Genomic DNA, 26,188 nt, shown 5'->3' with positions numbered 1-26,188 from the left:
GCATATATACACATGCACAAAACAGACATATATGTATATGTATAGATACATATGTACATGTGTATATGCACATATATATTAATATATACATATGCACATTATACATGAATAATCTCAGAGGGGAGGCATTAAGAGTTGGAACAGGAAAAGCCTATTGTGCCTCTTTAAGTATTCTATGATCCAGCAATACTGGCTGGCTGTTTCTTCTGACACAACATTCCATCCTCAAATTCCATGCTTTTTCATTCCCAAGACTTCTCTCCCACCTCAATTCTGCCTTACAACTTCCCAAACTTCCTTCACAACTAAGTTCAAATCCCACAAGAGGCAAGAGACTTCCTGAGCATAAGAAGACTCAAAAAGGAGGGATATAGTCAAATCTAAATGAAGTTCAGCTTTTAGTTATAATATAAGCTCATGTATTAAGTCACGTTTTGGTCTTTTTGATTGAGTGTTTCTATATAATAAGGCACATTCTATTGATGATGACTTTTAGCTTGATTTTTTTAGTGTGTTTCAGTTTTATGCTAACACAACAGATCATCCACTGATATATTTCGCTGTACTGGAACTGGCAAAGAAATAGCAAAACAATTTTCTAATTATTAAAATAAGAAGTGAATTTCTGATTTCAAATAGTATATCCAATAAGAAGCAATGTAGGAAACTGTGGATGAATTTAGAGCCTAGAGAAACCTGGATTGGAATTTTGCCTCTGCCTCTTTCTTTCTGTGTACTTAGGGAAAAATCTGCAGTTTCCTCCTACAACAACAGAAATAATTGTACTACTTAAATTCAAGATTGTTTCGAGGAAAGTGCTTTGTAAATCTTAAAATGTTCTAGAAATATGTCTTCTCAGAAGTTCTGTAATATATTTAGTTACCATGACATCTATGCCTTTTGCTGCTGGTCCTTTTGCTTTGTTCATTTGACAATGTCTTAATAAAGATCTACAATTTTGTTGCCTTTATGCACTTATTTGGTGGAGGGATCTGCCTGTCAGAACAGAGAAAGACAATGATCTCTAAGGTCCTACAAACTCTAGAGTCCTGTATTCCTACAATATAATAAATACACAGTCAGGATTTTGCCACACAATTGTCTAGTTTAAGACAGAAGCAAATTGTGCCTAATAACTGGGTCTTTGAGGCATTGGAAAGCATAACTTCATGGAATTTTGGGACAATCCACTTTGTTTATTCTTTTACTAGATAAAGGCTACATTTTGCTGATTCTTTGTTTGGTTTCTTTTCTTTTACAGGCTCTTCCAGATGCTACATGTTTAAGTAGATCAGCTCTCAGGTTATTAATATTTGAGTAACTGTAAAAATTAAGCTAAAATACCAGCCGGCATCACTGATTCATTTTCATCTCTTGCCTTTGTTGTTTCACACCCTTTGGGATTTTTGGCTTGGGTCTACATGGTTTGGGAGAATGTCTATTTAAGAAATATTTTCATTATCTACAATGATTTTTCAATAATGGGTCAAAATTTTAATTAAAATGGTATATTTTATTTGAATTATTCTCTTTAAAATTAAGATTCAAAGATGGGCCATGAAATAAGATTGCTTTTTTCCAATAATAATCTTATTATTCTTTACAATGTGAATGACCTCCTTTTCTCTAATACCATATAGTAGTGTCTTGTTCCCTAAGCAAATATCTAATAAAATGATGCCAGATAATTACATTTCTGTACCTCAGTGAACCTGTGATCAATTGGGATACTCCTTGTACTTATGTAAATCACAACCCATCAATGTGGTCTCATCCTGGCCAACTCTTGTCATGTCTTCCATGAGTATATGTGTGCCAGTGGGTGGAAGAGATATTCAACTCAATGATCTAAGGACCTTCCTCTAGGTATTTTAATATTACATTGGTGTCAGTATAGCACTTGGACTGTCCAGTTCTTCTCCTCTCCCACTATGTGACTGATTTATCTAACCATACATCTCATGGATAATATCTTTTAATACTGCTTCCAGTATATAAATCATTTATGGTTATATTCTTCATCTTGATTGTTTTTTGCCAAGGTTGTTTGTTGCCGTTCATTCATTGATTTGTGTTTGACTTTTTGTAACCTTGTGGACCATAGCATGCCAATGATGTCCATGGGATTTTCTTGGCAAAGATGCTGAAGTGGTTTGCCATTTACTTCTCTAGTGGATTAAGGCAAAAAAAAAAAGGTTAAGAGACTTTCCTAGGGTCATAGAGTGAGTACATTTCTGAGACTACATTTGAACTTGGGCTTTCCTGACTCTAGGCTCTATCCACTGAGCAACCCATTTGCTTCATTTCCACCATACCTCTCCTTTAGTTTTTGTGCCACTCACACTTTTCAACCTTTGGGGATTGTGGTAGTACCAGATTTTTTTAGTTATGAATATAATGCATTTAACAAAAAAATTCACTTTTTTTTTTTGCATTTTCAGTATAGATCTCAAAGGTCTTTGCCATCTCTAGATGAGATGGCAAATGTGAAAAAAGCACCCTTGAAGATGTTGGAGTCTGCAGTCTAAGAACCTATTAATTGCCAACATTATCCATACTCTTTGCAATTGGACCTTTTGCTTGTGATTCATGGATATTCTCTGTCCATGCGACAGAGCTTCAAATAGAAAATCTTCTCAGTGACATATGGATGCTACACAAGTAATATATGACCTTCTTTAGATGGTGGAGTGATTTTTATATTTCTGATAAATATTGGTTGATTGATAGATTAAGACATTTTATTTATGAGGGAATGGTCATTGAGGATAAAGTCAATGGCACCCCTATTAGCTATTGTATCATTAGCCCATATAAAAATCTCATAATTGTTGAGAAAATACTAAAACATTGATCTGTAATATTATTTATGTAGATATCTCCCCCCAATGCTGCAGATCACAGCTGGTCCATGCCTACTCATTCTATATGACTCTTATCTATATCTACCAGTGAGTCCACAGCAAGAGGTGAATCCAATGTAAGATGAGTCTTTTTCACTTTTCTCTTTAAATCACAAGGAAACCAATGAAACACATTGGATGCTGTTATTTTTATTAGTTATCTCATGCTCACCATACAGATTAGTCTATCTTCTTTTCACTCATATATATTTTTGGTGACATTTTTAAATTTCAGTTCTCTGTCATTTCATGTTCATCACATGTTGGAGCAGTCACACCCTCTGGGCCTTTCTTCATTGCTGAGTGAAAGTATTATGTATATTAGAAATGAATGCTGTATTATCAAAGGTCCAATGGAAATAAATCCTTCAATGAAAGATTGAGGCCTCAAAAATTGAAAAAATTAATGCAAAATTGAAAAAATAATATACAATTCACACAAAAGGTCTAGTCTACAAGGTAGCCCCATTAAAGGCTCTTCTCAACTGTAGGCTGTAGACTCTATAGTTGGATAGACACGGATGTATTTATATAGCTTACTAGCCTAAAACAATATAATCTAAGTTAACTGTCTTTCTAACTTCCCACTCCAATGACTTCCCATTGGCTATTGAATGCAGACTGTTCTCACTAACATGCCATTCAACTTGCTCTATGATCTAACTCTGACCTATGTTTTCAATGTTGTTTCAAATGCTAGTCTTACCATTTACTAAATGCTATGAGTAAGCCCCATTATTTACTATCACCTGAACACATATCAGGCTTTCATGTCTCTATGCATTTCTTTATAGTAGGACTGTCTTGGCCACTTGTTTCTCCTGAGATCCTAAGCAGGGGGAGGGGAGGGGTAAAAACCCCAAACTAGTACTAATGAGTAATATGGGAATGTATATTTCACTTCAACATAAGGAAAATCTTCCTAACAATTAGAACTGTCTGGAAACGGAATAGGTGCTTAGGCATGTAATGAGTTGCCTGTCAATGGAGTCTTTAAGTGAAAGATGGATGGTCACTTTCCAGGAATGTTGTAGAAAAGCGAATGTTTCAGGTAAATGGTTAGACTAGATGAAATCTTTGGGATCTTCCAAATCAACGATTCTATTTAAAACCATGGAATCATTTCTCCTTCATCTTATCTCTTTATATTTTTGTAGTCTTATAATCTTATTTACATTGTGCTGTTGTATGCACATGTCTGATCTTCACTCCTATACTGTAAGCTTCTTAGGAGTTGGGACTGTTTCTTATTTATCTTTACACTTTCCTCTGTGCCTAGCACAGTGCATAGACAAGGAATAGCATATGATAGATGTTTAATCAATGTTTCCTAAAGGAAGATTGATGATGTACTGCCATCTTTTTTAACAGGCAGCATAAGACTGCAGAATAGATGCTAAATCTTGGAGGAAATGTAGCTTATGTGAACTTTGAAGATGTAAAATCAGGGTGGTTATGAAGTGACTGGGGGAAAAAAAGTAACTGGCACCAACTTTAAAATGGAGATATTACAGGTGGTTGTCATTTATGAAAATTTTGCTTAAAAAAAAGGATACTGTCTACCCTGTGGATTGAAATGTTAACCATATTGATTTTGTTTTACCTAAGGAAATAAATCACAATGAGGCAGTATGGCATAGAGGATCGAGTTCTGGTTTGGTAGTCCACAAACATTTACAACCTGTGTGACCCTGGGCAGGTCACCTCCCCTCTAAGTGACTCAGTTTTCTCATTTATAAAAGTCAGGGAGTTATATTAGATAAACTCTAAGGTCTCTTTCAACTAAACCTATAATCATAGGAAGAAAGGAATTATTTATCTATGTCAACTGATCATTTCTATACTATGTAGTGGAGGTTTAAGTGACTGTGAATCACAGAAGTTCTGGGATTCTGTTAGTGTGGATGTACACCCCTGGGTTATGAATTACCCTCACCAATATAGATTGCAATACATTGAGGATTTAGAATAATAGTTCCCAATGTTTTTATTCCTTGATTGCTTTTCAACAGCAGTTACAAAAATGTGTTGTGAAACCCTGGGGGTGATTTAATATACTACTGATAATATTTTGCAATTATTTACTGCTTAAAGTACAATTAAATAATTTTTAGCTCCTACCTCTCCTACTAGAAATGTCAAAGATGGGACTACCCTATGCTACAATACTCTTTAGTGCCCCAGACCAGATTAAAATGTTCAAATACTCAACAAAATAAATAAAAATACAGTAAAACATAGATAATATTCACATTTTAAAACTGTCTACATATGAGACACAGGGATCCTTATGTATGGCTTAGTAGCCACCTTTTCTATTTAAGTTCAACACCACTACCTTAGACCATTATCATGAACCTCTTGGAGGGTGGCACATCACTAAATGCCAACCATTGATTTAGATAGTAGTACAGAGAGAAATCAAACACAAAACAAATATTTGCCTTGACAAGGGGCACACAGTCAGAGTTAGAAGGCATTTGAACTCAGGCTTTCCTGAGGCCACACCCAAATCTCTAAACCTTCTGCTTAATCATTTTATATCTTTCAAATTTTAAATCTTAGATTCCCTTTACTAGTAGAAACCTTCAATAAGATTCAGTGATTATTTTGATATTAAATTATTAAATGCCTGCTATGTGCAAGACTTCAGAAGTGATGCAGAGATAAATATGACCCAGTCCATGACCTGCAGTTTCCAGTCTAATATAGCTATATTACAAAGTAAAATAGCCTACAAATTCTGCTGCCATTCCCCAAAGCACAGGCTTGAAGAAAATAAAAGGACAGAAAATAACTGCTTCAAATTGTACAATATAATACACAAATTGTGAGGAAACAAAATAATCACTCCCTACGAAAATGTAGAATTTCTTGGTGACCCAGAAGTAGGTTTACTGCATATGGTCAAGTCAGACACATTCTTTTCTACCTTCAGTGACATTTGTCTCTGGAAGGGGGATATTTTAGGCATGCTGCAGCCTGGCCTTTCTGAATTTGTCCCTGCCGCTGAAGACAAAAAGGGGAAAAAATGTTAGTGCACAAAAGCCACAAAGCCCTCTTTTTCTCTAAGTCAACACAAAACATGCTTCTTTAAGCTTAAAATGTAGGGAACAAATGAAGCCAGCTAAGTGTTCGCAGCTGTTGTGTTGACTACCTCGCCAACCCAGGATGACTGAAATGAAGTTAAGTTAATAATGTGGGGGCTTTACGACATTGGCTTTTGTGCTGGTAGATCCTTCAGCTGTGACATGTCTATAACTATGTCTCCTGTCGGGCTCAATTGTTGCTGCTGAATCCCTTTCTTCTTTCAACACAGTATGGGTTCTGAATGGTTTCATTTATGTCCTTCTTGTATAATCAGAAGGGGGAATAAAGCAACAAAGCAATAAGAGTATTTATATTAAAAAAAATACCAACCTGCTGAAAAATGATGTCTACAAAGAGTGTTAAGTTTCTGATGCTTTTTGTTCCCTGTCTCCCAATTATAGGCATTTACTCGTTACACATGAGGAACAATTAAAAGTATATGCCAAATTGGATTAAACATAGGCTGTTTTCTTTCTTTCTTTTCTTTTTTTTTTACAACGGGAATTTGTCACATTAAAAAATATAAAGGCTTGGTGAGTTTAAGTTTTTACACAAGAGTGCAGAGACAAATCATAGAGAGGGCTGGACTAAATAACCTGTAAGGTCTCTTCCCATTATCACATTAAAAAATTAGGACCAGAAAGAGATTTTAGTAATCATCTAGTTATTTCCTCTGATTTGACAAGTAAGGAAATTTGGGTCTGATGAGATTAAATAACCTACCTGAGGTCATACAGCTAGCTCATAGCAGAGTCAGAATAAGAACCTAGGCCTCTTGACTCCTCCAATAGTCTTTCAACTATGTCATATTTGGTTTTTCTGTGTTTTGTGTTGGTTTTTGGTGAGGCAAGTGACTTGCCCAGGGTCACAGCTAGTAAGTGTGATTTGAGACCAGATTTGAACTCAGGTCCTCCTGACTCCAAGGCCAGTGCTCTATCCAGGGCTCTATCTACCATGCCGCCTAATTGCCCCAAACACTTGGTTTTTCTACTAATTATAGGAAATAGTGGTTTAAGTTGTCTACAGTTATCCCAATATTAAACATTACTCAACAAATATTTTAAAGTCCCAACTATTTGTATAGATGTTAGCATGTTTTAGAAGAACATAGACTTGCATGAAATAATAAAGTGAAATGAGCAGAACCAAAAGAAAGTTGAAGAACCAGTGTGAATGAACAAGTTATTTTGAGCGTCATAAACACTCAAATAAACTACATAGGAAAATGCCATCTACCTTCAGAGGAAAAACTGGTAAACAGAAGTATGCTTAGTATAGTAGTAAACATATATGTATGTATGTACACTTATTACCTATACATGCATGTGTGTGTGCATGTGAAATGGTGTCCTCTGATTCAGGGAAGGGAGGGAGATAGTTTGGAACTTAAAATATAATACAAAATAAATTAAATTTTTAAAAGTTTAGCATGATCTAGTAGCAGTTGGTAGCTAGGCTTGGAGTCTAGAAAACTTAGGTTTATATTCTACCTATGATTCTTATTAGATGTGTGACCTTGAACAAATAATTTTACCTCTATGTGCCTCAGGCAACTCTCTTGGACAGATATTGATGAGGGGGTTCATGGTGGACATGCCAGTACAACTCCAAAGAAATGGTTGCATGTCATTTATACCCTGAAGTTGAAATAAAAATAATGAAAAAAGTAGGAATGAAGAGAGAATAACACTTCTGGATGTCAAAATATACTATAAAGAATTATCGCTGAGACAATTGGGAAATGATTCAAAATATAGAAACAATGGGGCCAACTAGATAAGCTAGAATCAGCAAAAATAATTATCTCAGTAACCCAGTGTTTGTCAATTCAAAGACTATCAACTACTTGGTGAAGGATTCTCTATTAGACACAAAACGGAAGAGAAAATTGGAAAGCATTTTGGCACCAAAAAAAAAAAAAAAAAGCGACGGGGCATTAACAAACATCTTATATCACATACCACAAAATGTTTCTACTTTCTTTCCATTTCCCACAACTTCCTTTTGTCTTCTGGCTTCTGTTGTAGAGGAGATTTTAAGATTGATATAGATTAGTTCCTCCAGTTGTATCTCTATGCTTCAGTCGTTGAAGAATTTTCTATTTAGAGTATACAAACATCTTGGCTAATAATATCTGTAGATAGTCTAAAATATGCATGTTTCTCTTCCCCCTTACCTCCCTTTTCTACCTCTCTGTCACTATCACTGAGTAAACAAAAGGAACTCTATATGACTGAGAACCATTTTATATTACTTTAAAAAAAATGGGTTGCCATGGCTGAAGAATTTATCAAATAGACAGCCCACTGGGGATGAGACTGGATCTACCTAGACTGAGTCTTGGAGAGCAGACATGTTCTGTTTCCAGTGGCAATTTGAAACCTTTTCAGGTTGATATAATCTTCTGGAGACCACGTCCTTCAGAAATAGCTTTTGAAAACCCAGAATCACCTCAAAAGCATAATAGGACATCCAGGTGGACTTCATAGAGGACATAAAGAATCCTAATAAAAAAATTAAACAGGGCAAGTACCTAAAAGAGATGCAAAGAATGTAGTATATAAAGTTTAAGGACGGAAAAGTAATTTCCAGCTATAGAGATGGGAGAAGAAACTTCATGGTAGATTTTGAGAGGGAGTGGATTTCTGAACCTACAGATTTTTTTAGACAATTGAAGCATATTGTTGTAGGGGAGGTATTGGACTGGGGTCAGGAAAGGAATAAAATTCTTCAAGCAGCTGCCTTGGCTAGAGCACAGCTAAAAGTGTCATGCTGATCTTTCTTCATTCCCCACTGATATACACAGCTCCAACTGACTTCAAAGGAAGAACTGTGATCTAAGTGCACCTACAAGCTCCCAAGCAAGATGATAAAGAACCTACAATTGGTAAATACATCACTCAAAATGAAAAAAGTCTTTGACCGAGGCTATCAATGATATGCAGCATTTCCTAGGGGTTATGCCAGAATATCTATATTAAGCCCCCTTAGAGCTCTTGGATCAAGGGGCACTGGTCAGAACATCTTATCCAGCCATATAACTGTCTTCAGGTAGTTTATTATAATGGCTCCAAATATCACTGGGCTATTGTTTTCCTAGCAAACGCACATAGACTGTGGCCTATATATCATCACTGATTGTTGAGATAAACGAGGGGATGTAAGATCCTTGAATGCTTTCACTTTTTTATCTCATGTCTTTGTAATATTTGCAGTCATTTGACCACCAAGAACATTGTCCCTCAGTTATGGAATGTCTACCCCCTCACTTATATATTGTACAATCCCTACCTTCCTTCAAGGCACTCTAGTTTTCTTCAAAGCATAGCTCAGATACCCGTCTTTTCAAGATTCCTCACTTTACATTGTCTCCCCCCTCCATCTGACATTTGTTAGTGTTTTCTCCCTCTTCAAATTAATTTGAGCTAGTTGGCTCTGTGGGATAAGGTGGGGGACTTGGAGTCAGGAAGATTTGAGTTCAAATCCAGCCTCAGAAACTTGCTAGTCATGTGACATTAGACAAATCATTTAACTTCTCTGCCTGCCTTAGTTTTCTTATATGTAAAATGGGGATAACAACAGTACCTACTACTCAGAATTGTTGTGAAGATAGAATTTAATACGTAAAGTGACATGTAAATATAAGCCATTATTAATTTGTAATTTTGCATATATTTAATATTTCCTTACTTGTGTACATATTACATACCCCCACTACCTTCCTTCCCATAGTATGTAAACTCCTTGGCAGCAAAGACTGATTCATTTTTGTCTTTATACTTCAGTGCCTAGTTCAGTGACTTGTACTTCCCTCAGTAAATTTCAGTGGATCCTTTTCACCCCAGGATCAAATAGAAAATGCTTTTTTTTTTTGCATTCTTTTTGCATTCAAGGCTATTCATTACCTATGTGCTCCTTCCTGCCTCCCCACTTTGAGTCAATGACATTGACCTTCTTGCTGTTCCACAAACAAGACACTCCATCTCTCAGCTCTGGGTAATTTTCTGCCTGCCCTTCATGTCTCGAATACTCTCCTTCTGGATCTCTACCACTTGCCTCCTCCAAAAACCTCACCTCCCCCAGAAAACCTTTTCCAATCCCTCTTAATTCTAGTGCCTTCTCTCTGTTCACTATTTCCTGTTTGTTCTGTATATGGCCTGTTTGCACATACTTGTTTGCATGTTGTCTCCTCCCATTAGACTGCAAGCTCCTTGAGGGTATTTACCTTCCTTTGGATCCCTAGCACTGAAAATAGTTCTTGGTACCTAGTAGGTCCTTAATTAACACTATTGACTGACTGATTAAACATATTCATCATGTGGCAATGACCTTCTTAGGCTTCCTGCACATAAATTAAATTATTTCATAAGAAAAACAATAATTTTCTGTAAGGTTTAGTATTAGTTAGAGAAGAGAAAAAGTTGGGATTATAGCCTGTGTCTTCTAGAAATGATACTAATTCATCACTTGAGAAGCAGACTTACAGTCAGGAAAGATCTGAGTTAATATTTTACTTCTTAAAATGACTGTTGTGTAACTTTGTGCAAATACCTTAATCTTTCTAAGTCTCAATTTCTTTTTTTTTTTTTTTTTGCCTTTTGGAGGGCAGTTGGGGTTAAGTGACTTGCCCAACTCGGCTAATAAGTATGTCAAGTGGCTGAGGCCAGATATGAATTCAGGTCCTCCTGACTCCAGGGCCAGTGATCTATTCACTGCTCCACCTAGCCACCCCTAAGTCTCAATTTCTTCATCTGTAAAATGGGGATATTAATACCTATAGCATTTATCTCATAGCTTTGTCATAAGAATCAAGGGAGAAAATAGATATGAAGTATGGTGCAAGCCTGAAAACATTATATACACATCTTTTATTTTTTATTAATCAACAATCAACCAATGTACATTTATCAGGCACCTACTGTATGCTGGGCACTATGCAAGGTACTAGAGGATACGAAGACAAGAGTGATATATATAGCTCATACCCCTACTTACTACTTGGCAGGGGTCTTGAACATCCATTTATTTATTTATCTATTGGAAGTTTTAGGGTCTGTAAAATGGTATTTGAGTTGTTCACCATTACTTAGCAGTTTTAATGGAAGAGAGGCCCCTCTACAACCTAATAGACATAGTAGCTAGTCAGTATGGTGGGCAGAGTAATGTACCTGGAGAAAGGAAGTTCAGAGTTCAAATCCTGCTCCAGATGTGTCCTAGCTGTGTAACACTGGGAAGTGATTTAATCTGTCTGTCTCAGTTTCTTCATCTGTCAAATGTGGATAATTATAGCACCTACCTTGGGGCTATTTTCTTTAAGGATCAAATGAGATATGTAACATGCTTTTGTAAACCTTAAAAGGCTATGTAAATGGTAACTATTATTTGCCATTATTAAGTGATCATCAAGCTTTATCTTTAAGACCTACAATAAGAAAGAAACTACAACTTCTGAGTCAGTCAGTTTCAATTTTAAATAGCTTTAATTATTAGGATTTTTTTTAACTTAAATCAAGCCTAAACTTGACAGCTTGTAACATCTATCCACTTTTTCCACTTCTTATCTCTAGACAAAAGCAGGAACAGTACAAAATTTCTTTTATATCATTTATATCATATTTTTATATTAAATTTCCTTTTAAGTCATGTCTTTCTAACTATCATTTGGACCACATCTCTGTATTTTGTCCTCAAGAATTATTGGAAAGCCATTGTCAAATTCTTTGCTAAAATTTAGCCAAATATATCTACAGAATTCCCCTAATCAAATAGTTAGGTAACCCAGTCTAAAAAGGAAATTAGGTTAGGATAGCACAATTTGCTCTTGAAGCCATACAATCTTGTAAACATTTCTCTTTCTACAAGTTCAATAACCATTCCTTTAATATGGTCTAGATTTTATTTTCCAGAAATTTTAATCATGCTCATTGGCCTGCGGTTTAAAAACTTTACTGTTTTTCTTTATTTGAAAATGAAGAATGCTATTTATCCCTCTCTGGTCCTCTGGCACCTCTCCTATTGTTCCTGGTCATTCAAAGGTCAGGGACAGTTAATGATCAATCACATCTGCCAGCTTTTTTAAGTACCCTAACATTGGTGTCAAATTCAAATAGAAATGAATCTCACCAGGCTAAATATCGACTTAGAAAACTACAAATTAACGTTGCAAGGGTTTTTTCTCATATGTTTCATGGGAGTGTCATGTGGCTATAAGGAGGCACAAAATAGACTTCTCTAATTTCTCCCCAACCCTTATGTAAGGGAGACTTTAATTCCTGCCAGGAGGGAAGGCAGGAATTTGGGACCAGATGGTTTGGTCTCTCCTCAGAAAGAGGGCACTCTATCTGTTTCCTTAAATATCATATCACTAGGGGATGAGGTTTTTAGATTCAATCTAACTTTTGATCACTGTTTCATTAATTGAAGGGAAACAGGACTCCAAGCTTTTATATCCAAGGTTCAACACTCTTTCTACCAAATACCAATTCTGCAATGAACAATAATGACCTAAGAAAGTCTTTTATCCAACTTAAGAGCAAAAACTGAAATCAGAGAAAGTATACATATGAGAATTATATACCACAGACAATACAGAGGGAGAGGGGCAGAGAGAGAGAGATAGAGAGAACTCTATATCTCACTCAAGGGGAAGTTACCAAAGACTCTAGTGTAGCAAAGTAGGGACAGGGATATGGTGGAGATTGCTTGCTCCTCTCATAGAGGCATCTTCCCAGAGTATTTTTTTCAGCAATCTAAAGTAGGGTTGGTTGGCATTTTTCATCTTTTCTCTTGAAGCTAGAAGCCAAGCTCCCCAAAAGACTGGAAATAGGTCCAAAGACTTGAAGAGAATGCAGAGATCCTCTAGCTTGCTCTTGCCAACTCTGCCCCATTGCTTAATCCAGACATGGGCATTGATCTTTACCAATGAAGAGAGAGTTCCACATCAATAGGCTTTGGGACTAGGGTTATAAACATTATCTATGTTATTTATTTTGTTAAACATTTTCCAATTACATTTTAATCTTCTTTGGGCAGCAGTGTTTTGCCACCAGGCTGTTAAGTTTGAAGGAATAGGATTTAGTTTATCTGGACCTGATGAGTTGAACTAATTAAAGGCTGATAAGTGAGCTCTCTTACTTTCTTCATACTTGCCTTGTATATCAACTGGATAGTAACCATTTTTTTTTCCCAGTCCAACAGTCATTCTTCTTGATCAAGAAAGCAGATGTAAAGTAAGAGTTGAACCTGTCTGGCTTCTCATCATCATGGACTATAAGCAACCCATCCAGCCACAACAGTGGTTTTATTCCCCCCCGCCCGCTTTTTTTTTTTTTTACTTTATAGTCCTTCAATATAGCATTTTACATACTCATTTTGTTATTTATATGTGTGTATATTTTTTCTCCAGTCTCAATTAATTTTACACTCACATTGACTACATACATATTTTACATGTGCAGTTGTTTTTATTTTTTCCAAATGCTTTATTAACTTCTGATTTAAATCATTCATTTCTGCCAGATTTAGAGTTACAAATTTTCTCCCCATTTTTCCCCTACCCACCGCCCCCAAATAGTAGTCCCACAGGATATCCTCTCCTCCAATCTGCTCTCTCCCATATTTTCTGCCATACCCCTTTTGAATTTTTCCAGTGGATCTCTATGCCCCAGTGCCTGTATATCTTATTTCCCAATTACATGTAAAATAGTATTAATAATAGTATATATATATATATATATATATATATATATATATTTGAATATTTGATTTTAAAACTTTGAATTCCAGATTCATTCCCTTCATTCCTTGTCACCCACCCTTACTGGGAAGATAAGCAGGTCAGTATAGGTTGTACATGTGTGGCTAATGCAAAACAATAACATAGTAGATATATTGTAAAACACTGACTATATTTCCCTCCCTCCTATCCCACCTCCCACTTGTTCTATTCTCTACTTTGATCCCATCCCTTTTAAAAAGTGGGTGTTTCCAACGTCCCTCCCCCCTCAGCCTGCCCTCCCTTCCATCATCCTCCCTCTCATCCCCTTCCCCCCCTACTCTCCTGGAGGGTGAGATACCCTATTTAGTGTGTATTTCATTCCCTCCTCAAGCCAAATTCAATGGGAATAAGGTTGACCCATTCCCCTTTGCCTTCCTATTCTTCCCCTCCATTGTAACCATTTTCCCTTGCCTCTTCTATATGAGATAGTTTACCCCATTCGGTCTCTCCCCATCTCCTCTCATTATATTCTTCTCACCTCTTAAGTATCATCTCTTCCTGTTAAATTGGTCCTGTGCCCTCTATGTATACCTGTAAACATATATACACACATTCACATATGTATTCATATGCCCATATACCCTCATATATATATATATATACTTCTATTCCCTTCAAATACTGGGATAAGTTTCATTAGTTACAATTATTGTTTTTCCATGTAGGAATGTTAATAGTTCAACTTTGATAAGTTCTTTATGATTTCTTTTCCCTGATTACATTCTCATGTTTCTCTTGCTTCTTGTATCTGAATGTCAAATTTTCTATTCAACTCTGGTTATTTTTCAGCAAGAATGCTTGAAAGTCCTCTATTCCACTGAATGACCATATTTTCCCTTGAACCATGATACTCAGTTTTGCTGGGTAGGTGACTCTTGGTTTTAATCCCAGCTCCTTTGACCTCAGGAATATCATATTCCAAGCCCTTCGATCCCTCAGTGTAGAAGCTTCCAGATCCTGGGTTATCTCGATTGCATTTCCACAGTATTCAAATTGTTTCTTCCTGGCTGCTTGTAATATTCTCTCCTTAATCTGGGAATTCTAGAACCTGGCTATAACATTCCTAGGAGTTTTCTTTTTGTGATCTTTTTCAGGAGATGATTAGTGGATTCTTTCAACCTCTATTTTGCCCTCTGGTTCTAAAACATCAGGGCAGTTTTCTTTGAGAACTTCCTGGAGGATGATTTCTAGGTTCTTACTTTGATCATGGCTTTCAGGTAGCCCAATAATTTTTAAATTATCTCTCCTGGATCTATTTTCCAGGTCAGTGGTTTTTCCAGTGAGATATTTCACATTGCCTTCTATTCTTTCATTTGTTTGGATCTGTTTAACAGCATCTTGATTTCTCATAAAGTCATTAGCTTCCATTTGCTCCAATCTAATTCTGAAGCAATGATTCTCCTAATTGAGCTTTTGATATTCTTTTTCCATCTGGCAAATTTGGCTTTTTAAGGCATTCTTCTTCTCATTGCCTTTTTGAGCCTCTTTTGCCATTTGAGTTAGTCTGTTTTTTAAGGTGATATTTTCCTCAGTAAGGCTGTTGACTCTCATTTCGTAATTTTCTTGCTTTGTTCTTTTCCCAATTTTTCCTCCACTTCTCTTATCTGCTTCTTAAGGTCCTCTATGGCCTGTAACCAGCTCTTATTTTCCTTTGAAGCTTTTCATGCAGGAGTTCTCACTTCACTGTCTTCCTCCTGTTCCATGCTTTGCTCCTTTTTGTCCCAAAAATAGGAGTCTAATGTTGGAATCTTCTGTATGCTTTGTTTCCTTTGCCTGGTCATGTTGCCCCTCAGTCACTTGACCCCTGGGCTTTTTGCCACAGTAGGACTCTGCCACCAGACAGGGGAGCTTTCTTCCCAAATGCTGGGGTTTTCTCAGCTGCCAGAGGTATTAGATGGATGCCCTCTCTGAGGTCTCCACATGCTCTGGCAAGCTGGACACACACTCCAGGACCTCCACCCTAGACTGCAATCCAGATCCAAGAAGGTTAAAGCAAGAGCGATTACCCCTCAGACTGGTGCTTGGTCCTCCTACACTCTGCAGGCCAGGAGCTGAAGCTGCCACATGGTGCTGGCACAGCATCTCAGTGGCTTCTCGCCCTGGAGGCAAAAGCCACACATACCCACTTACTGGGTCCCAAAGTACAAACTGCCCTGACCTCTCACTTTGTCCTTCACATCTATGTGTTGATAAATCTGGAAAAGGCCACAGCCACTGCTGATCTGGAATCCCTCTGGCCAGAGGTTGGTCAGGCCCACCTTGGGGCTAAAGCCTCAGGGTGGGGCTGGGCTTGGCTCCCAGAGCACTTCTCTGGCTGATTCCTGCTGGCCTGCTGGGATGTCCTCAGTGGGAGGTTAGCTTCTGTGTGTCATTTTGTGGGTTCTGCAGCTCCAAAGTTTGTTTAGAGTCCCCTTTTTACATGGGTTGTGGAAGGTGGAAGCCAGAGCAGCAGGGGGGTCCTGCTTCTACTCCACCATCTTCACTCTGCCTCCCTTTCCTTTCCTCATAGTTGTTTTTACATTGTCTCCATTGTGACTTCCTTTAGTACAGCAACCATACTTTTGTCTTTCTTTGTATATCCTGTACTTAGTACGATGTTTGACAAATAGTACATACTTAATAAATGGTTTTTGAATGAATGTTGAATTTGGCCACAGAAATGCTTTACCATTTCTGTCACTAATGTTTTTGAAGTCCTCTTTTGTCATGATCTCTTGCTTTCAACTTGAATGTATGTAAAATGCACCTTAGTGTTAATCTAAATTGGTTAACAATGACTTGCACATCAATATTGATTTCCTTAAATGACTTACACTTTTCTCTTTATTGGAATTGTCTTTTTTTTGGTTTTGTTTTCAGATTAATTCCTAATCACTTTCTATTCATTCTGGACCATATTTACTCGTGGAATCTTAACTCATGAGATTCTACCTATCTTTCCTCTGGAGGTTTTGAGATCTCCTACGTGGTAGCTAAGTGATATAATAGATAGAGAACTTGGTCTAGAGCCAGGAAGACCTGAAATAAAATCTGGCCTCATACACTTACTGTGTGACCCTGGGCAAGTCAACCTCTGTTTGCCTCAGTTTACTTATTTGTAAAATGGGAACAACAGTTGCGCCTCCATCTTAATGTTGTTTTGAGAATCAAATAAGATAATATAAGTAAAACATTTTGCAAACTTAAAGCACAATACAGATATTAGTTATTATATTATTGTTGTTGTGTAAAGCCAAGCATGAGCAGCTTTCCAGAAGACCGCTGTAGTGAACAGTTTCAAGTTTGTGATTACATAGTATAGGGGAACACTCTATTTATTCAACAACAAATCAGAGCAAAACATTCACAGAAAATCAAGGTACAACATTCACAATGTTACATCACAGAAAATCAAAAGACAGCATTAGCCATGCCACAACTCAACAACTTATCCCTAAAATGGCCACATAGTTTTCACCAAAGTAGTCATTTGGTTTTGAACAAAGTACAATCATTTAGTCAGTCAATCACTTAGTAACTCAATCATTCAATCATAAAGTACAAAAGGTCAAAGTCCTCCACCCATGGGACATACTAAGTTACAAATCAGTCACTATTCAGGCATCAATCACTATCCAATCATCAGTCACTACTCAGTCATCAGTCACTACTCACTACCCTCGTAAGGGGTAGTGGAAAATACATAGGCCATCCACCCCTCAGTCACAAGTAAATCACAATTTCTTCACTACTCAGTATCCATGGAGAGATCTTTTCATCTTGACTTGGGGCAGGCTTTCAGATTCCATGGCTCCTCTTAAATGGTCCCAGTTCCTGCCCAAACCTAACCAACTGCCACCTGAGTTCAAAGGCAGACAGCTCCCAGCTCCTTGTCCAGCTCTCCATGCAGTTCCTGATCCACATTGGAGCTCACAGTGTCCAGTCCATCTCAAATCCTTCACAGTCTCTGTTCCTGGGAAGACAAGACTTAACAAAGACACAAGGGCATTCATACACATTAACAAAGCCACAACAATATTGGTACAGAATAGTGACACCACAGTCATGCTTCCTCAGTCTTCAGCAACTCCAAAATCAAAATCACTTTCTCCAAGGAAGTTCCAGTCCAGCGGCAGCAGTCTAGCCTTCAGGTGCTCATCCTAAGAAGTTCTGACTGTCCAGCTTGTGCTCTTCTTTAAATACTATATAGCCCCTCCCTGTTTGGCCCCCTCCTGTTATGTCAGCAACAGGGCTTCCCTGTTCAGTCCCTTTCCATTATGTCAGAAACAGGGGCTCATATCTTCTGTTGCTTAATTTGAAACTAAGTGCTAAGTACCTTTTAGCTTTCCCATTACAAAGGGATCTTCAAATTTCATTACCACTACATGTTGTTATGGTTGCTGTTGTGCTATTTCCTTCCCTGTGATATCTGATAAAATAATCCCTCATTATTTTCAAGACTGTGATATCTTAAAGATAGATTTCCTTAATGTTTACTTAGTTTGGTTTAGCCATTCTTTACAATCTTGTCTTCTTCAGTACCATTCCTATTTTTTGGTATATGGCATAACATATCACAGACTGAGGTATTAGGGTCCAAAAATGTAATTGTTCCTTTATTATTTATGAGGAAAATTGATCATTATAGAGACATCAATTAATTTGTTCTATTTTCCATCTGTTTATTTTCCTCCTGCCAGTTTCATCTATTAATGCTCTTGGGATAATGCTTGTTTGGGTCTCAGACTATTATTTCTATAGACTTGTTTTCTTTCACTTCTAATGCTTTTCACTGTTTTATGAGGCAATACTGCTTGTAATCTTCCACAATCCTTCCCTGTAGTGTTTTACAAATAAGTTTGTATTCTAAACTCATGCTGTCCTTGGCTGCTACATCTCTACTTTTGGCAAGGAGATGGGGCATTTGTTGGCTAAAGTGATTTATGCTATCCTTTGGGCTCCTTGTTGTGGTGGCTGTTTCACATTAGTTAAGCTTACAGGAAATGGTGATAATTAAGGTCAATATCTTTGCCTTTTCCATTTCCCAGTGTTTTTGGCATCCACAAATTATTTGAATAGGTCATATTAAAGATGATACACATTCTTCAATGTCTCCTTTTCATCCCTAGCCAATGTCTACAGAGATGAAGAGGATGAATAAGGAGACCATGGCATATGGTGAAAAGGCCATTTCTGATCTTTGAGAGAAATGAGTAAACTGCCAAAGGTTCTATCATTTATTAGTTATGTAACCTTGTCAAAGTCACTTCATCTAATTTGCCTCAGTTTCCTTATCTGTAAAATGAGAATTAAAATGGTTTTGTTATTTTTTTTTTTTTGCCTTTTTTTGGAAGGCAATTGGGTTAAGTGACTTGCCCAAAGTCACACGGCTAATAAATGTTAAGTGTATGAGGCCAGATTTGAACTTAGGTCCTCCTAACTTCAGGGCTGGTGCTCTATTCATTGTGCCACCTAGCTGCCCCAATAGTTTTGCTATTTTACAAAATTGTTGTAAGGAAAGTGTTTTTGTAAACCTTACAATGCTATATAAAGGTTAAGGTGTTGTTATTTAAAGAAAGTTAAACATGGGGGTGGATGACATGACGCGCAAGTTGATCCACCAACCACAAGGGCTGTTCCCAGGCCTATCACCACAGCACTGGGATCTCTCAGAGCTGGGTAAAGGACAAATTCAGGGCCCAAGGCAGTGGCAGGAGCTATTCATAGGACTATCAACCCATAGCCTGGAAATTTAAAAAGTACCTACCTGAACTTCCAGGGACCAGGATGACAGAGTGAACCCCGGCTGCTCCAATCTCCCCTCTGACTCTGAAAACACAGAAATTATTGCCCCAGACCAAAATTTTAAAATAGTGAAGGCTTGGGAGTCCTAAAGGAAGGGCATGGCTAAGGCCCCACCTCAAAATGGGTAAAAGACAGATTGGAAAGACAAAGACTCTAGAATACTATTATTGAGAGGAGGAGGAACCAAATTCAGAAGGAGACAGCATTGACTCCACACCCACAGCTGAAGCCTCAACAGGGAATATGAACTAGTCTCAAGCCCAGAAAGCATTCTTAGAAGAGCTCAAGAAGGACTTTAAAAACCAAATTAGAGAGGTAGAAGATAAATTGACTAATACTTTTAAAATCAAAATTGCAAAAATAGAAAAACATTTCAATGAAGAAAGCAGCTCCTTAAAAAGAACAATGTGTGAAATGGAAAAAGAGGCTCAAAATCTAACTGGAGAAAATAAATCACTAAAAGTAAAATCTGAACATATGGAAAAGGAGCTTCAAAAACTGAGGAAAATAATATGCTAGAAATTAGAAACAACCAAATTGAAGCTAATGACTCTATGAGGCACCAGTTATGAATCAAACAAAGAATCAAGAATGAAAAATTAGAAAAAGAGGTACAATATCTCAATGGATAATAACTGACCTGGAAAACAGATCCAGGAGAGATAATCTAAGAATTATTGGTCCACCAGAAAATCACGATGAAAAAAAGAGCCTGGACAACATCTTCCAAGAGCTCATCAAGGAAAACTGCCATGAGATCCTAGAACCAGAGGGTAAAATAGATATTGAAAGAATCCACCAGACACCTCCTAACAGAGATCCCAAATTGAAAACTCTGCAAAAAGTTGTAGCCAAATTCCAGAATTATCAGGTAAAGGAGAAAATACTGCAAGCAGTCAGAAACAAACAATTCAAATATCATAGAACTACAATGAGGATCACACAGGATCTGGCAGCTTCTACACTGAAAGATTGGAGGGACTGGAATATGGTATTTTGCAAGGCAAAAGAGCTCGGGTTGCAACCAAGGATCAGCTATTCAGTGAAACTGAGCATTATCCTTCAGGCAAGGAGATGGTCATTCAATGATATAAGGAACTTCCAGACCTTCTTGATGAAAAAGCCCAAGGTCAATAGAAAATTCAATCTCCAATTACAAGACTCAAGAGAGATATAGAAAGGTACATAGGGAACACATACATACACACAAACATACACACGCACATAACTTGTTATTTAATAAGAACAAACTGCTTACATCCCTATATGGGAAGTTTGTACCTGTTAATATTGAGAATTGTATACTTATCAGAAGATTTAAAAGGGATAATGATAAATAGAGGGTATGGATATAAATTAAACAAAATGATGATAAAAAAAATCCTTATTAACAGGTGCAAAGGCACTACAATGGAAGAAGAGAAAAGAACAAAGCAGAAAAGAGTAAATTATGCCACACAAAGAGGCATAAAAACATATTATAGGACAGGGAAAGAAGGGAGGGAGATGAACATTATATGAACTTTGCCCTCATTGGTTCTGGTGTAAGGAGGGAATAACATAAACAATTAAGTATAGGACTCTATTAAGAAGAGACATAAAACCTATCATAATAGAGGGAAAGAGGGGAGGGAGAGAAGATTGCATGAGATCTATTCTCGTCAATCTTGGTTCAAGGAAGAAATAACCTATTATATTAAGTATAAAAATCTAGTGTACCCTACAGGCAGTAGGAGGAGGGGAAGGGCTAAGAAAATGGAGGGGGGTTAGAAGGGAGGGAATAAGTAGTAAGGGGGAAGGGCAGGAATAGGGATGGAGGCTGATAAGAAGGAACTACTGAGGGAGGTGACAGTCAAAAGGAAAACTCTTAAGGAGGGGAAGGGAGAAGGGAAAAATAAAAGTATAAACAGGGGAGGAAACAGGATGGAGGGAAAGACACAGATAGTAATCATAACTGTGAATGTGAATAGGATGAACTCTCCCATAAAACAGAGGTGGATAGCAGAATGGATTAAAACCATAATCTTACAATATGCTGTTTACAAGAATCACATTTGAAACAGAGGGATACACATAGGATACAGGTAAAAGGCTGGAGTAAAATATATTATGCTTCAGCCAAAGTGGAAAAAGCAGGGGTACCAATCCTTATCTAAGATAAAACAAAAGCAAAAATAGATCTAATTAAAAGAGATAAGGAAGGAAACTATATCCTGTTAAAAGGCACCATCAAAAATGAAGTAATATCATTACTAAACATTTATGCACCAAGAGGTACAGCATCCAAACTCCTAGAGGAGAAGTTAAGGGAGTGAGAGAAAAAAAATAGATAGCAAAACTATACTAGTGGAGGACTTCAATCTCCCCCTCTCTGATCTAGATAAATCTAACCTAAAAATAAACAAGAAAGAAATTAAGGAGGTAAATAGAATCTCAGAGAAGATAAATATGGTAGACCTCTGGGGAAAATTGAATGGGGATAAAAAGGAATATACCTTCTTCTCAGCAGTACATGGCACATACACAAAAATTGACCATGTACCAGGACATAAAAACTACACAATTCAGTGCAGAAAGGCAGAAATATTAAATGCATCCTTCTCAGATCATGATGCAATAAAAATTATATGTAATAAAGGGCAATGGAAGGATAGACTAAAAGCTAATTGTGAACTAAATAACTTAATCCTAAAGAATGAGTGGGTCAAACAAGAAATTATAGAAACAATCAGTAACTTCATTCAAGAGAATGACAATAATGAGACAACATACCAGAACTTGTTCAAAAGTTCAAAAGCAAAAAGCAGTTCTTATGGGGAAGTTTTATATCCTTGAATGCATACATAAAAAAATAAAGAAAATGGAAGTCAATAAATTGGGCATATAACTGAAAAGGCTAGAAAAAAACAAATTGATAATCCCCAATTAAATATAAAATTAGAAATAATCAAAATCAAAAGAAAGATTATTAAATTGAATTTAAGAATTAACTAATAAAACTAAGAGCTGGTTTTATGAGAAAAAAAACAATAAATTTGATAGACCTTTAGTCAATATGATTAAAAAAAGAAAGAACAAAACCAAATTACGAGTATCAAAAATGAAAACGGTGAAGCTACCTCCAATGAAGAGGAAATTAAAACAATAATTAGGAATTATTTTGCCCAATTTTATGCACAAAAATTTGACAATATTAATGAAATGGATGAATATTTACAAAAATATAAATTGCCCAGATTAACCGAAGAGGAAGTAAATTACTTAAATAACCCCATCTCAGAAAATGAAATTGAACAAACCATCAATTAGTTGGAAATCTCCTAAGAAAAATCTCCAGGACCATACGGATTTACTAGTGAATTCTACCAAACATTTAAAGAACAATTGCTTCTAATACTTTACAAACTATTCAGGAAAATTGGAGGACTCCTACCAAATTCTTTTTATGACACAAATATTTTAGTGATATCTAAATTAGGAAGAGACAAAATAGAGAAAAAAATTACAGACCTATTTCCCTTTTGGATATAGATGCAAAAATTCTAAATAAAATATTGGCAAAAAGACTACAGCAACTCATCATGAGAATATTACACTTTGATCAGGTAGGATTTATTCCATGAATGCAAGGGTGGTTCAATATTAGGAAAACTATCACTATAATTGATCACATCAACAACAAAACTAACAGAAACCATATGATTATCTCAATAGATACAGAAAAGACTTGATAAAATATAGCACCCATTCCTATTAAAAACACTAGAAAATATAGGAATAAATGGAATCTTCCTTGAAATAATAAGTAGCATCTATCTAAAACCATCAGCATCTAAAATCATTATGTAATGGTGTAATGGAAATGCAAATTTAAAGATCTTCCCTGCCCTTAGGCCCTTTGATAGGCTTAAGAGACTCTGAGAGCCTTCCTTGATTTGAAAATATACTTTGCCTCCTAATAGGCTGAACGTGGTCACATGGAGCCTGTGGCAGGAGGCTTGGTTTTCAGGAATGCCCACTCCTTGATGCTGTGTGATTGGGCAGTGGGTCAAGAGGGTGGTTACATTCTCTGACCCAGGAGAAGGCTATATAATCCCTGATGTGAGGCTTTACTTTGGGGCTCACTTTGAGAAGTGTTCTGTGATTTGATCAGATGAGACTCTGGGAAGCCATTGTTGAGAGCCCCCCGGCTTTGAAAAACCCAGATGTTAATGAAACCCAGATGTTGATTTGGTATGGATGTAATGGTTGGACAGTTTGGAAACTGTCTACTTGATCTGTTTCTCTGTCTTGTATAATTCTGAAGTTCGGGGTGCTGACCTTTTTCCCCTGAACTAGGTAAACGATACATATTTGACTGATTAAAGTAAGCTTGTTAACCCATTTTGAGTTGCTTTCCTTTATCAAAGCAGATCTAAGAACCTGTGTTGGCAGCCACCCTAGGAACACTGGGGTGCTTGCCGCTACAAATGGTGACAAGTTAGAAGCATTTCCAATAAGATAAGAGGTGAAGCAAGGATGTCCACTATCACCCCTCTTATTCAATCTGGCACTAGAAATGTTATTTGTAGCTATAAGGGAAGAAAAAGAAATTGAAGGAATCAAATTAGGCAAAGAAGTGACTAAGCTATCACTCTTTTCAAATGATATGATGATATACTTAGAGAATCCTAGACAATCAAGTAAAAAACTATTTGAGATAATAAATTTGGCAAAGTTGCAGTATATAAAATAAACCCATGTTAAGTCCTTGGCATTCCTATATATCTCGAACAAAGTCCAACTGCAAGAGATATAGAGAGAAATCTCATTCAAAGTTACGCTAGACATTATAATATATTTGGGAATCTACCTGCCAAAACAAACCCAGGACCTATATGAACACAATTACAAAACACTTTTCAGACAAATAAAGTCATATGTAACTAACTGGAAAAACATCAGTTGCTCATGCTTGGGTCAAGCTAATATAATAAAAATGACAATTTTACCTAAAACAAATTACACATTTAGTGCCATACCAATCAATCTACCAAAAAATTACTTTATAGAGCTAGAAAAAATAGTAGCAAAATTCATTTGGAAGAATAAAAGATCTAGAATATCAAGGAAATTAATTAAAAGACAAAAAGAAATGCTAGGGAAGGTACCCTAACCATACCAGATTTTAATCTGTATTACAAAGCAGCAGTCATCAAAACTATTTGGTACTGGCTGAAGAATTGAGTAATAGATCAATGGAATAGATTGGGTACATGAGACTCAGCAGCCAATGACTTTAGTATTCTAATGTTTGATAAATCCAAAGACCCCAGTTTTTGACACTATTTGACAAAAACTGCTGGGAAACTGGAACATAGTATGGCAGAAATTGGACATAGACCAATATCTAACACCATATACCAAAATAAAGTTGAAATGGGTGCATGATCTAGGTATAAAGGCTGATACTGTAAGCAATATGGGAGAGCAAGAAATAGTTTACCTGTCAGATCTACGGAGAGGGGAAGACTTAATGATGAAACAAGAGTTAGAGAGCATTATAAAATGCAAAATGGATCGTTTTGATTACATTAAATTGAAAAGTTTCTGTACAAATAAAGCCAATGTAACCAAGATTAAGAGGAAAGTGGAAAATTGGGAAAGAATTTTTACAACCAGTGTTCCGATAAAGGCCTCATTTCTAAAATATACAAAGAATTGAGTCAAATCTATAAGAATACAAGTCATTCCCCAATTGATAAATGGCCAAAGGATATGAACAGGCAGTTCTCAGAAAATGAAATTAAAGATATCTATAAGCATATGAAAAAATGCTCTAAATCACTATTGATTAGAGAAATGCAAATCAAAACAACTCTGAGGTATCACATCTCACTGGCAAGATTGGCTAAGATGACAAAACATGGAAAAGATAAATGCTAGAGATGTTGGGAAAATTTGGAACACTAATGCATTGCTGGTCAAGTTGTGAACTGATCCAACCATTCTGGAGAGCAATAGGAACTATGCCCAAAGGGCTATAAATAATTGCATACCCTTTGACCTAGCAATACCATTTCTAGGGTTATATCCCAAAGATATGAGAAGTGGGATGAGGACCCATATGTACAAAAATATTTATAGCAGATCTTTTTGTGGAGGCAAAGAATTGGAAATCAACAGGATGCCCATCAATTGGAGAATAGCTAAACAAGTTGTGGTATATGAATGTAATGGAATACTACTCTGCTATAAGAAATGAGGAGCAGACAGACTTCATAATAACCTGGAGAGACTTATATAAACTGATGCTGAGTGAGAAGAGCAGAACCAGGAGAAATCTGTAAAAAATCACAGACAAAATGTATGTGTGATGACTAAATTTGATAGACTGGGCTCCTCTCAGCAATGTAAGGTTATAAGACAACTCCAAAAGACTCATGATCAAAAGAGATATCCACATCTGGAGAAAGAGCTGCGGAGTCTGATTGCAGATTGAAGCAAACTACTTGCTCTGTTTCTTTTTCTTGTTTTGTTTTGTTTCTTCTTTCCCACTGAACATTCCATCTGTTATAATCCTTCTTTACCACCTGACTAATGATTAATGTGAAGATATTTGTATATCCTATATTTGATTACATGCCACCATGGG

The sequence above is a fragment of the Petaurus breviceps genome, unplaced genomic scaffold (genome assembly GCF_028583685.1).
Source record: "Petaurus breviceps papuanus isolate PSGF00001 unplaced genomic scaffold, PetGlider_PUasm1.0 186, whole genome shotgun sequence".
Taxonomy (NCBI): Eukaryota; Metazoa; Chordata; class Mammalia; order Diprotodontia; family Petauridae; genus Petaurus; species Petaurus breviceps.
The sequence above is the reverse complement of the archived record's forward strand: the minus strand, read 5'-3'. Positions refer to the sequence as shown.